The sequence below is a fragment of the Dermacentor albipictus genome, chromosome 4 (genome assembly GCF_038994185.2).
Source record: "Dermacentor albipictus isolate Rhodes 1998 colony chromosome 4, USDA_Dalb.pri_finalv2, whole genome shotgun sequence".
Lineage (NCBI taxonomy): Eukaryota > Metazoa > Arthropoda > Arachnida > Ixodida > Ixodidae > Dermacentor > Dermacentor albipictus.
Genome location: NC_091824.1, coordinates 155,951,061 through 155,965,134, shown reverse-complemented (window position 1 = coordinate 155,965,134; position 14,074 = coordinate 155,951,061). Strand labels below are relative to the sequence as shown.

Sequence of the window (14,074 nt, the reverse complement as noted above, 5' to 3'; positions counted from 1 at the left end):
GACGTTAAAAAAAGAAATAGCGGTTGCTGAGCTGGCATGTATCGCACATTAACAGCTGCTTTCAGATGAATTCGACAAGTGGCGCTTCGCAACGCTGTTATAGAGCCTTGCATACATGTAGACGGGAGTAATGCGTTTGTAAGGCGAATCTCATGAATGCACATAGGAGAAGATAGATCGAGATGGGTAAGTCACCGCACGCGTCCAATGTGAACGCAGGTGAATCGCATCGAGCGAGAGGGAGAGAGAGGAAAAAGGAGACGGCTTGCGCCATGTGCTTTTCTTCCCTCAACAGCGAAAAGCATCCGCCTGAAATAGGTTCCGTCTTGTTTCGGATGATGAAAGACGCACCACGTGAAAACGCTGTCGCATACTATTACCGTGATGGGTCAGGGAACTCGAAACGTTTCTGGCATTCGTACAAGCGCGGCTCATTAGGAGGAACGAGATTGGTAACTCTAACGAGCAGCACTCACCTGCCCTACTTGCTTGTGACTTCGATTACACTGTGCAGAGCACAAGTTATTGTACCGCTGAACACATAATTACATTAAGCAGGACATAAATCAGCGTAACGTGAAATATATCTTCAACATAAGTATTGAAGTCTCCTTAGCAATCATACTAGTAGCTGGTAAACTAGGAATGAACAGTTTGACTCACTTATATGACGATTTTAACGAAATTTTACTACTGGAAGTTATATAGGCCACAATTTTGCGTTCGCCAGCTTCTACCAAAGTCATTCCTCTTCTGCTCTCAAACGGGAACGCACTAAGGCTCTGGCATCAAAATACCATTCTCGTCACAAATATCAACGCGCAGAACTTAACTTTGCATTCTTATTCAGCCCGAGTTAAAGATATAAATCGTGTAAATAAAACACCTTTCCACATTTGTGGCTTGTATGCGAATGAAGGCCCTATGTAAGCTTTATTTGGAATTACAGAAAGTAGGTAGCAAAAGATGCAATGCCTCGAGCACACACCAGCTGTGCCATACTTTCAGTATAACAATTAGGATCATTGGCTCGTAGTTTGGGTACATGTAGTCCATTTTCGCGTTATCCTTTCACACCAACAGCTGAGTACTTTTGCAGACTTAGCTAATAACTCTGGAATGGCACTATTATTCGAACATTCCACAAACACAGAGAGCAGATCTTGTATAAAGCGTTCGGAGTACGGGGCACGTTTCGTTACATCTTAGTTCTTTTGCACTTCCTAAAGTTGGAGAGGGAGGAGAGGGTTGGGTGAGGGGTAGTGCCCATGCCCTTCGCCATTAGAAAATGATCAGCATGGCATTATTATTACTCGATATGAAAGCACATGTACAGCTGACAGAGAAGGAGGCTGGCAACTGCCACTTAAAGGACCACGACGTCGCATTGACCCGGCCTAATTTTTGTGCTAGGCTAACGCGGATCATTGCGAATTAGAGTTATGAGACGACCGACATCGGCGCAGAAGCTATAGTAAAGTAACAGTGTAAAATTCCGATGAGAATATGAATTCCGTGCATTGGTAAAGTGAACCGCAATGTTTTCGCGACAAGCAAGCTCATAAATTTCAAGCAAACTTTTTGCACACTTCTATCAATCCAAGGACGCACTTTCAAAAATTATTGAACAAGGCAAATAAGTTTTAAAGAATGATGACAAGAAAGAGACAAGCACATTACCAGGACTACCCTTACTTCGGCTTCATGAGAGGGATAATCATGGTGCCAAACTAGTAACAGCCCATCATCAGCTTTCTGCCCTTTCACTTATCTTCCCACGTAAGGGGTCAGTCATTACCCATGAATAATTCTTGGAGCGAAGCATGTAACAGCTGTGTGGGATGCTTTTGTCTTTCCATACATTGTTCTGGAAAGTTGCTGCAGACGGCAAAGGATAATGTGCAGCTGTTCAGAACAATAAATAGCTGTTTTGTTCTAAAGCACGGAGGGTAAATAAACCGTGCGTACCAGTTAGAGCTGGCCGAGCTGTACAAAAAAAGAAAAGAAGAAGGAGAAAAGAAAAGAAAGGAAGAAAGAAAGGAAGGCTGCGGCATACAATGATGGAACGAGCAGTGCTCTATCAGTGGTTGCTATGCGCACGTTGGTGAATTTTTTTCTGTTGTCATTGGTTAGCTATAATGAGTCTTATGTGCCTAAATTTATAATTACTTGTATAATTGCGTAATCTCGAATTCAAATTCTTCATCGCATTCGAAAACATCAAATCGAGCAGTTTTCAGCTCGCTACATTTTTCCCAGTTGTCCTTTCCGCGCTTCAAACTCGTGGCGCGAAATGCGAGAAAGAATGCAAAGTGAAGGTGGATCTACGTGTTTCCATCACGTGACAGCAAAGGGGTTTCAAGTAATCAACGCTACTCAATGGCTGACTTCGTGACCGTGAAAAAAGGACAATACGCCTGTGTAGTTGTTAGCCGCTGCTACTAGCAAGCTACCGCGGATGGCAATTTTTTTTTATATTTGCGTCATTTTTTTTACCGCCGTCATAAGCCGCTGCTGAAAGATGTAGAAAACAGCGTGAAGACATGACGAGGCCGATTGTTCGTAGCGACGCGGTCGCATTGTCGCTTTTTTTGCGGTCACCAAGTCATCCATAGAGCACTGTTGATTATTTGAAGCTGTTTTTGAGAGTGCTGCAGCTGCCGCGAGGGTCCGCCTTCACATTCTGTCGCGCGTTTTTCGCAACAGCTTTGAAACACGGAAAACTAACTGCGGGAATTGTAGCGAACTGGTAGCTGTCTTGAATTTGACCTTGTCGAACTCGAATCACAGTTTGACGTTCAAGCTTATGCAATTATTCAAGTAATTAAATATTTGCGCAAATAATTTTGACCAATAACCTAATCAATGACAACAAAAAAAAATTACCATCTGCCAAGAAAAACTGTTGGTCTCATCGTCACACCGGTTCCGTTGACATTTAGTTGGATTCGCATTGCTTTCTGAGAATCGTTGATCCCCCTATTTAAGCACGCCCAATGGCTCAAGGGTGGCCTCTAAAATTTGTTTGAAAAGACGCTGAAAGAATCAGCGCACAACCGTTGTCCACCCTATGGTCAATAATATCTGCGCTGCTACTCAAAGCCTACAAAAAAATTAAATAGGTCAACGAAAGCAAAGGCCTAGTGTCGAGAACATTATTGCTGGCGATGTACAGGGAGTCTCGAATAAAGATTAAACGAACAATCTGTTATAGCTACTTGTTATAGCTGAGTCGGCTGCTATAATTTTTCCCCATACTTGCAATCTCTTGCCGTTGGTACTCCGAAGGTTTTACGCCAGGTAAGCTCTATTGTTAACGAAAGACATCTTATGCCGTGAGACAACGAAGCCTGTTTTAGAAAAAAAATATATTCGTTCAAATGGTCCATCATTACTTCGAACAGTTCATCTAGGTTTAAAGGCGATTCCATGAAAGGCAGAAAAAAAGAAATATTACTGAGACGCAACGTGTGCGAGACCATGCACTACTTTTCCTGCGGAGTCATGCAAAGTTGCGAACTCGTCTTGGGTAAAACCTGCACCGCTGAAAAAAAATGCGACCTCCAGCTGCCTCCATGTTACGTAGCTCAATTTAAACGTGAAGTTCAGAAATGGGTAAGTATTTTATAGTATACAGGTGAATAGAATGATGTTTTAGAAGCACTGAAGTATTTATGCTCCTATAGCAAGAACATCCATAGTTAAGATGAAGATCCGGCGGGGATCTATCACGCACCTTATTAGCAGAACAAAAAAAAGAAAAAAAAACGATTGGATAGACAGGAGAGGCACGACAAGGTTTTGTTCATGCAGATTTCTTCATATACTTCCTCTTTTGTTTCGGGTTCCTTCGAGCTAGTCCTATGAGAAATTCTGTAAAATCAGTAGAATAGCTTCATCTCGGCGGTCAATATTCGAGCGCTACAGAATGCGGACACATGTGCCGTCACACAACAGTTTTATTCAATCACGTAGCAGCAAATTTACAAAGAAAACTGCCAGATTTTCGGGCCTTTGCCGTAGCCGTCTCATCCATGGTGCTTGACGCCGTATCCCGATCCACCGTGGTGCTTCGCGCCTCCGTAACCGCCGTGTCCATGTCCGTGGCTGCGTTGATATCCACCGTGAGATTTTCCATGGTATCCACCATGGCTCATGCCGTATCCGTAACCTTTGTGGCCACCGCCGTGTACTTTGTGACCGGCAACGTAGCCGCCGTATTGGGCGCCAGCCAAGGCAACACCAATTGCCAAGGCGAAGATGAAAAAGGGGATCTGTACGCAGCAGAAAGCAGTTTTCAATCACCATTACTAAATGATCTCTAATACAGGCTGCGCTTATTTTACGTTCCACATCAAGAACTATGCAGTCATTAAGGAAAATGATAATCTATCCATAATACCGACAAAAGAGAAGACATAAGCAGTCAGGACATATTATACAACCGTCGCCCTGGCTTACAACAGATGACATTACTACCTTTCGTTCTTTTATACAGAAATTGCTCGCGTTTTCTAAAACTTACGATCTTATTTGAGCATGCATAGTACAAAACTGTCCTGTAGCGGAGTACCGTCATTACCATTACATTGGAATTGGGTCAGACCTTAGGAATGCTTAAAGGCAGTTACAGACTTGTACGAGCAAGTAAACGCATGCAAAGGCTAACATTTACTAATGGCTTTGTTAGAGACAAGGGCCAAGACATTTAGGTATGCTTAACACATTCAAGTGGAAGTGAGAATGCTCCCGTGCTCGCGCTATATAACATTAAAAATTATATACTCTAAGGAAAAGTGCTTTTTTTAGTGCAATATAGTGCGCACCTGACGTGTTTGCCTCCACATGAGCGTGATTTACATGCATGCGGATAAATATAGGCACCTACCTCTAATGAAGCCATCAGTTGTTTAGCATTTGTGCGTGCCACTGGTCGCCGTCTGTCAATGCGCTTAAACTCCCCAAAGCGTGTGTTACAGACAGAGATGAACCTCAAAGCTCACCATGTGCAAATCTGCACACGATACAGCCCGTTTCAAGTACAGTCAGCGTCACCCTTGTGTAGAGCGCGGAAACGGCGGCCGCTGGGGCGCTCCGTAGCCACCAAGCGAATTCTAGCGGTAGTGGCTGGGCCCGAGATTAGATACGTTGGCCGCGCGTGCCCAGAAACTTCTGATCTCGAGTTCAGCAGCTGCCGTTAGACGTCGCCGGCTGCCTCCGGAGTGGCCCGGCGGCCGCCGTTCCCGTGTTCTAGACAAGGGTGACGCCGACTGTACGTCATTGGCAGCACGTTACTTTTACTTTCAGCCTCGTTTTTTTTTTCATACGCCAAAAATGCCTGAAAGCAATGTTGTTAATTTTTATGGCCCACTTTTAACTGGTCTTTGTGCTCAAGAAAGCTATTTGTCATCTAATACGCGCGATTTTCTTGTATAAACCTGTAGCGTCAAACCTATCGTATACGCTACGTAGAGTTTGACGCTTCGAAATGCTGAGTTGAGCACAGAAAACATAATGAAGAGCCCACAGTTGCGTTTTGGATTTCCTGGAGTGAAGTTTCAGCGGTGGATAGTAAAGAAAACCAGTTACTAAATATTTAATACTAGACTAAACAGGTTTTCACTCTATACGCGGGTGCGCCAATAAGTCGCACCCGCGTATAGAGTGAACACCATTCGAGGAGTCATTGTTGTTGTTCTTGTCCTACCAACCCGTGGCTCATACCCACCACGTGTGAATGATCAAGACATTGGTAGATTATGCCAAGCTGCAACCCCAAATAAACCTTCATGACTGCAATAGAGTAAGTTCACATGAAATATTAAACTGCATGTTACAATGAAAGCGGTAATAGTAGGACGAATGTATAATGGTTCATTGGAAGAGCAAACAAAAAATGGAAAAGATACAATTCTGGAACCGCACATTCAGTGAAACTCCATAAAATAATCCTGGACTGCGGAATAAACATCTCTGCTTCTGAATCACAGAGTATAGACCACAGACGAACGAGTCTCAGCGCAACGCTAGACCATATCGTTGTCGGTGCTCCACGCTTTGAGAGTAACTGCCACTTTTCTTTTTCTTTATGTTGAACTCTGTTTAGGCATTGCAGAGTTAACGCATCGCTAAAGATCCGCTGTAGTTCTCTAAACTCAGGAAAGCCTACACAAGGACACAGAAAAAGATAGAAAGAACTGCTGGTTACCGTGATCCTCATGGTTAGCTTCAAGTCCTTCAACAGGTTCACGTCCAGTGATGTCCGCATAGGGCTGTACAGAGAGCTTAAATACAGCTTTCCTTTTCAGAGGATAGCACGTACGGGACATAATTCGTGCACACGCGTAGAGCCCCGTTTCTCTTGTGCGCAAATTCCAAACGGTTTATTCCGCTGGCTATAAGTGCATGATACAGTTGACCTTTGTGTTCCGCTGGTGCCGACGTCTCCTTTTTTTATTTGCTGACGTTAGAAACTTGGCTTTGCAGTGAAGAATCTGCCTGGGAAAGCTGTTTGGTCATTTTTGAGCCCAATAAAGGCTCAAACTGCCAGCACGCTGTTAAGCAGATGGTATGAGGTACCTCGAACTTATATCCGCAGTAACCATCCGGCCTTTGCAATGTTTTCGAAGTGGTACACTTGTCTTCACTAACTCAAACTTTCACCCCTACTTTAATTCCCGCATTAGTGCTTCCCTATAAACCAGTGATCACCTCATTATGATCAGTGCTGCGGAGTGATAACACATGAAACGCCTACAATGCTTCGAATTGGTTCATAGACGTAGCTTTCACTATTACACAATAAACATTGCAGTCCACGCACGGGAAGGCACCTTCTGGGCAGCCAAAAGTTACGAGAAGAAAAAAAGATGGGGGGAGATTTGTGCAAATGTCTTTTGATTTGCAGAACCCTAGAGGAACTTGGATACGCGCACTATGTTATTGTTATTAATAATCTTACCATGATTATGGTAAGATTATTACACAGTGCCTAGACGCAATCTGTGTATTACTATCTTGACAGAAAAGCTGACCTTGACTTGAATATTGAATTTTATTTTTGAATCAATCCAAAATATAACGGTGTTTTAACCACCGCTCTCCGTTACCTTCGGACTGAAATTTCACGTAAACTGTTGCATGAGCTGTTTTGTCAGGGCGCTATCAAAATGTCTCAAGTGTGCGCCGTGACTAAACTGTCGGCGGCTGTGTCGCCTGGAATGCCGTAGATACTAGGAATGCGCTGAAATAAAATTTCGTAATGAAGTGCCATTGCTTTTGTGTATGTCTTTCGGATCTGTTCCTGGAATATGCTAAAGAGTGAGAGCATAAACTACCATATCGATCTTTTTCTGCGACATCACACATTGCTGTTTTTTTTTTCTTTGAAGCAATCAACTTTATGAGCACTTTATCAGAGTGGGTCGTCTTTACGCACAGCAAATCAGCACTTGAAATTATTAATAATGCGCGGGTTACCCATAAAACCGAGAAAACAGCTGATGCAATTTCTGAATCCTTTGAAGGTGTGTCAGCACATGGGCACGGTACAGTATTAGGAGTGGTTTCAATGAGTGAGTGGCCACGTCGGAATACATGTCAGTGAGAAGGCCGATAAACTCGTCAAAAACGCCTCCAACGAAAGAACTTATTATGTGATACCACTGTCGAAATGGCATATCTGCCCTATTCCAACACTATTATGTTCCCGCTGATTTGGTGGAGAAGTTATTTGACGGCGTCACGGCAAAGCAATTATTGCCGTATGAAATAGACTCACATCAGAAATTTAACATGGTAGCAGATCTCGCGCTATACACGCAGAAATTAACCAATAAATTTCGGCCGGAAGTCATCTATAAAAATAGCCTTCTGAACAGAATACGCCGTTACACTTCGTAATACTGCTGTGGACATGCAAGCGAGCAAGTTTAACCCTTTTCCTCTTCAGGGATGGAAAATACGCCGCTGAAAGAACATTGGCAAAAAAAAAACATTTGGGAGATAGAAAAGCATCCCTTTACAATAGAAAAACATTTGGACCTTGTCCAGCGAGTTACTTGCAAAAAGATCGAACACCCGTTCTGAAAAACCTTTTGAGTGCGGACACAAGGTTATGTTACTGTTTCCTAAATGTGACACTGTAGCTTTAATTATGTATAAAGTGACATGTTCTGTAAGGGGGAAGTAAGCTGGACCCCAGTCATGTAGTTAGACTTACATTATATGTTAGTACATAGAATGGAAGACTCCTACACCAACGTTCGAAGACTGGAAAGCTAACCTCGCACCTGTGTAGCAGTGTGGACTAAAGTTACATGTTTGGTAAACTCCCCGAATCCTTACTTTAATGGGGTTATCTACGTATTCACTCTTTTGTCATTTATTCTGTTTTGTATTTTCCTGTTAGTTTAATTCTTGCTGTAATACACATAGAAATGAAGCAACCCAAGTGCTTTTTAGCCCAATCTCTCCACAGCGAATGATTTGTAACAGAATAGAGACATTATATGAGCGGGAACGACAAAAGTTGGCTTCACAGCTCAATGCATCACTCCGGATATCATAAACCAGCTTGCCAGCCCCAACCCCAAACACGCCGCAGGGTCCCTTGTGCATGTCATCGCAAGAAGCCTTGCGGTTTATCTTTTTCTTCGGAACTAGAGGGTCCGAACCAGATTATAAATTTTAGAGAACCAGTAGTGTCGTGGCAGCGTACATTAAGTGCCGTAAATATGAACATTTGTTCCAAAACAAATATTTTCTAAACATCTTGAAAGCGTGGCTGCGGAGTGGTTTTTCTAAGAGCGCAGGAAATCATATTTAACGCAGAAAAAGATCAGATTCTGACAAACGAGTAAAAAGCGTTAGCTTATAAAACGCAGTGTCCTACTTTATAGGTACACTACGAATTTGTATGAGTCAAAGTCGTACAAAATCAGCAATGTTTCTCTTTTTGTTGTTTTGTACTTAACGACTCTTACACGTATTTGTATTGCTCCCCCTTGTGTAATCCCTTCGCGCCTTCAAGGTGATAATAAACGAAATGAAATCAATGAAATTTCGCATTTCAATTTCGTGTGCAAGTATTGTCCGCCGCTTCGACTAAACCAGCTCATAAACTAGAATGGAGCTATCTGCCACAGGCAACCTCTAAAAAAAATTTGAAAGGGTTCGCTGAAACTCCCTGTATAGAAATAAGCGAATGCGAGCTCAAACATTTGCTTCCATTTGACCCCAGCGGAAGAGCCCGCTAGGAATTTGCGCGAAAGAAAAGCGGGGGTGTGCGCGCGTGCGCAAATTATTACATGCACGTGTTCGCTTTCTGAGATGAAACGTGTAATTAAGCCTCCAAGAATCTCTTTTAGGACATAGCTGCAGAACACGCTTCAACGTACTGACTTCAAGCAGCCGGCCTTGCCGATTACAGGAAGTAGAAATTCAACTTTTCGTGTCTCACTTCACGATTATTCTTGTTCAGAAGTGGAGCCTTGATTGCAGGGACAGGGCAATTAAAATTGTGCCTTAGAACAACAAAAGACCGAAAAACAGAAAGAGCTCTAATATGGTCGTGTAAAAGGAGGAGCAGCTGCCACGCTGGCTCAGCTTATGGTGTTGCACTGCTAAGCACGAGGTCGAGGGATGGAATCCAAGCCGCGGCGGCCGCATTTAGATGGGGGCGAATGCAAAAGCGCCCGTATCCCGAGCATTGGGGAAACGTTGAAGATCCCCAGGTGGTCGAAATTTTCGGAGCAGACCACTATGGCGTGCCTCATAACTCATGTCGTGGTTTTGGATCGTAAAACCTCAGAAGTTAATTTAATTTTTTTTCATTTTAATTTTTTAATTTTTTTAAATTTAATTGTTTCACTTTCATGAACTCCTGACATGAATAGCAACGCGAGCACTTATGGCGCAGGCCACCAACTGAACCTGTGACAGCAGCTTGAAGCTGTCAGCGTTGTAGGCATGCCTCGTTGCCACAGTTCTAATTATTAATGTGATCTTGCTGAGTTAGCTATATTACCTGTATCCAGGAACCTACTGTTATCTCAGTAACGCATTCAAGCAGAAGATTGGAAATGAAATAAGAGTAAACGTGAATTACATTCAATTACAATACGGGAAGTTATTCCGGTAGAAGGATTTGCCAGGGGTCTATTTCTTCTAACAGTGTAGCTTCCAACTATACTCTAAGTATACATACGCGTTTGGCACCTTAATGAAATAAAACAGGCAATTTAATACTTTACGGCGGTTTTCTTTGGAAATGTAGAACTTGAAATGCCGCGCTCACGTACGATGCATTAGTAATCCTGAAAGATTTTTCTGAACTTTCTTTAACTAATTCTTCGTAGGGTCAGTTATATAGCGGCTTAGGTGCGTCTTCAAACGCGTATTTAGAAGATGTACGCCGATGTACCTGCGTTAGCATAAGGCAGTCACGCATAGATAGCAAGTGCGCTGTTCCTTGTTTGCAATTAGTCTAAACTGTGTTTCGGATTTGTTCTTCAAGCGCCATTTAACAAGACCCATAACTGGTCTAAATAAGCACACAGTGCTTACTACTTAGCATCTGTACTCTGTTCAAATTTCTGCGGGAGATTCACCGCCCCTATAGCGAAGCACCTCTCAAGTGACGCGTACTATGGAGGCGCTGCTGTTTTTAAAGCAAAAGCTTTACTAACCGCGTCAACCCGAGTTTCGCCATCACCAGCAATTTGACTTTCATTTGATCGCAGCTACACCGTAGCCTCGGCAGCGCATCACCTGACTCGCCGCGCCGAGCTCCACCGCCACCGCCGCCTAGGTGCATGCGCTCTCCGCAGCTGGGGTGCCGCCTGATCACGTGACTCGCCGCACGCCTGGCTAAGAGGAGCGCCGCGCTCGCCTGGTCAATGCCAGCTTGGCCATGGATGTGATCGAGGCCGGGCCGTCTTCTCTGAGCTATATCTGAGCGTTGCAAAGTTGCAAAGCAATACCAATATCCTGCAAGAGCTACCGCTTAGTCGTAAGACTTTGAATTTAGGCCTTTGACGCCCCCTTTTACCCAGTCCCGTCAAAATAAGACTGTTCTGTGAGATCGTCTTTGCAGATAATTCAAAATGCCTAAAAAATTATTGCTACTAAGGTAAGCTCATAAACAAAGTGTTTTTTGTCACAATTTTTTGTTACAATTTCCACACGGTATAGCCACAAGATTAAGATGCATTTTTTTTTTCAATAATTCGTAAGCATAGATAAAGGACAACGCACGTATCACTTTGACTGTACCCTTGAATCACTCAAAACTTTAAGGTTAGGTTTACTTTTTCGCTTACTTCAGATGCCGCCGTGTAAATAAAATAAGAAGAAAATGGAAATATTGTAGGTGCCATACGAAAAAACTAATTTTTCTTTGCTTCAGCTTGAAATGACCCCGCAAAAAGAGTGATTCGGATTGTTGTTCACTGTCTGTGTACACTGATGTTTCAGTTCGAAGAAGAGGCATTTTGCGATTTGAAATACAATGCAAAAAGTTCTATCTTGCTAAGAACGACCGTTATTTTTTCTCCATCACGTAAATGCTGCGCCTATAAGAATTTGATTAGAACTCTGCAACACATACGTACAAGAGAGAGAGAGAAAATGATAAAAGAAAGGCAGGGAGGTTAACCAGGACTGAGCCCGGTTGGCTACCGTACACTGGGGAAAGGAAAGGGGGGCGGAAAGATGAAAAGAAGAGAAAGTCCACTGGAGATATCAGTCGGTCACTCAATCCGAATCACAGGCGCTCACTCAATCCGGTCGCTTTCAAATATCGCAGCAGCGCTTTTGTGGCCTTTTGTAGCTGCGATATGCGAGGCCATGGTCCCAAGATCTTCTTCAAGGTGAACGGCTTCCCATCTAGCTGATTGAGAGCTGTGCAGAGGTCTTGCCTTTCGTTTTCATAAGATGGGCAGTAGCACAGTAGGTGTTCTATGGTTTCCTCGACACCGCAGGCGTTGCACTCGGCGCTATCAGCCATTCCAATCAGAAATGCATAAGCATTTGTGAATGCGACTCCCAAACGTAAGCGGCACAGCACTGTTTCCTCATTTCGCGGAAGACCTGGTAACAGCCGCAGTTGCATAGAGGGATCGAGGGAATGCAAGCGGTGGTGAGTGAATTCAGATGTGTGCCACTTCTCCAATGTCAAAGAGTGCGCTAGCTTGCCTAAGTGTTGGGCTGCATCGGTCCGCGATAAAGGTATTGAAACAAGGGTTGCTCCTTCGTGTGCTTTTCTAGCAGCTTCGTCAGCGAGGTCGTTGCCGGAGATACCGCAATGACCAGGCAGCCACTGAAACACGACGTCGTGTCCTTTCGCGATCATGACATGGTGCATTTCTCGTATCTCCGACACGAGTTGTTCACATGACCCGCGACGAAGAGATGCCAGAAGACATTGTAAGGCCGCCTTGGAATCGCAGAATATAGCCCACCGATTAGCCGGTTGGTTATTAATATAATCAACGGCACCTCGGAGGGCAACAAGCTCCGAACCAGTCGATGTTGTCAAATGAGAAATCTTGTATTGGATGCTTAGTGATCGTGATGGTATAACCACTGCGCTGGTGGAGCTGGTCTGAGTGGAAGAGCCATCCGTATATATGTGTATTCGATCAAAGTAGAAAGTGTGCAAACAATCCAGAGCTGCTTGCTTCAAGGCCAAGGTAGGCAGGTCGGTCTTCTTTCTTATTCCTGGAACCGTAAGACGCACTTGAGGCTGTTTTAAACACCACAAAGCTGAGGTTGAACGTGCAGAGGGTGTGAAACCCGATGGTAAGGTGGCACGATGGATGCTGACCTTGTTGGAGAAAGACGCCTGTGGTCGTCGTTCCGGCAGGCACGCAAGAGAGCTTGACTGCATCCGTGAAACATGACGAACATGGGCTCTAAGCGTTTCGGTACTAATATAAGTCGTGATCGGATGGTCTTGAGCCATTACAATGGTTCCAGCTGTTGAGGCGCTGCGCGGAAGGCCTAGGCAAACACGTAGTGCCTGCGCCTGCACGCTCTGAAGTTCTCGAAGATTTGACTTGCATGTTTTAGCAAGCACGGGAGAACTGTAGCGTAGGAATCCGATGAACAGTGCTCGATATAACTGTAGCATGGAGCCCACTGACGATCCCCATCTTTTGCCGGCGATGAACTTGAAGACGTGAACAATAGATGTGGGCTTCTTCTTTAAGTGGGCAACATGAGGGCTCCAAGTAAGGTCTCGGTCTACAATGACGCCCAAAAACCGGTGACTTCTTTTGTAGGAGATAGGCTGACCATTGATGCATACCGGATAAGGAGTCATCGCTTTTAGCGTAAAAGCGACTAACGCACATTTGTCTGTTGAGATGGTAAGGCCTTGTGCGTGAAGGTAGTCAGATGCCTGTGTTGCTGCTTTCTGTAGCCGTGCGCGAACCTGCAGGCGAGTGACCGCTGATGTCCAGATGCAGATGTCGTCGGCGTAGATTGAAACACGCACTGTTTCCGGTAGGGAGTCGGCCAGCCCAAGAAGCGCGAGGTTGAAAAGAATAGGGCTTAGAACACCACCTTGGGGAACGCCTCGGCATGTGTAGTGGTCGGTAGTCGGACCATGTTCCGTTCGTACGAACAAGGACCTTTGTGTCAAGTAGTTACTGACCCATCGATATACTCGTCCTCCTAGTTCTATTGTCAAAAGTGCGTCTAGAATGGTTTGATGGAAAACGTTGTCGTAAGCGCCTTTCACGTCAAGAAAGAGTGCTACTGATAATCGCTTCCGATATTTTTGTTGTTCCACAGATGTTACTAAATCGATGACATTGTCAATCGATGAACGACCCCGTCGAAATCCCGCCATAGAGTCAGGGTAAATCTTGTGGTGTTCAAGGTACCATTCGAGACGCATGAGGATCATACGTTCCATGAGCTTCCCGACGCAGCTGGCAAGAGCTATAGGCCGATAGGATGCCAGTTCGAGCGGTGACTTTCCTGCTTTTAGAAGCGGTACCAGACGGCTGCGTTTCCATTCCTGTGGGGCGACACCATCTTGCCATGAACTATTAAAAATGCTGAGGAG

The 14,074-nt window shown here is 44.3% G+C and overlaps 1 long non-coding RNA gene across 1 annotated transcript; it reads right to left on the bottom strand.

The window, feature by feature from the left end:
- Nucleotides 1-3,941: 3,941 nt before the first annotated feature.
- Nucleotides 3,942-6,355, bottom strand: LOC135903773 (uncharacterized). The gene is made up of 2 exons (XR_010564927.1): nucleotides 6,209-6,355; nucleotides 3,942-4,274 (listed from the first exon to the last, which is right to left on the bottom strand). It is a non-coding gene; the product is annotated as an uncharacterized lncRNA (long non-coding RNA).
- Between the last annotated feature and the right edge of the window lie 7,719 nt (nucleotides 6,356-14,074).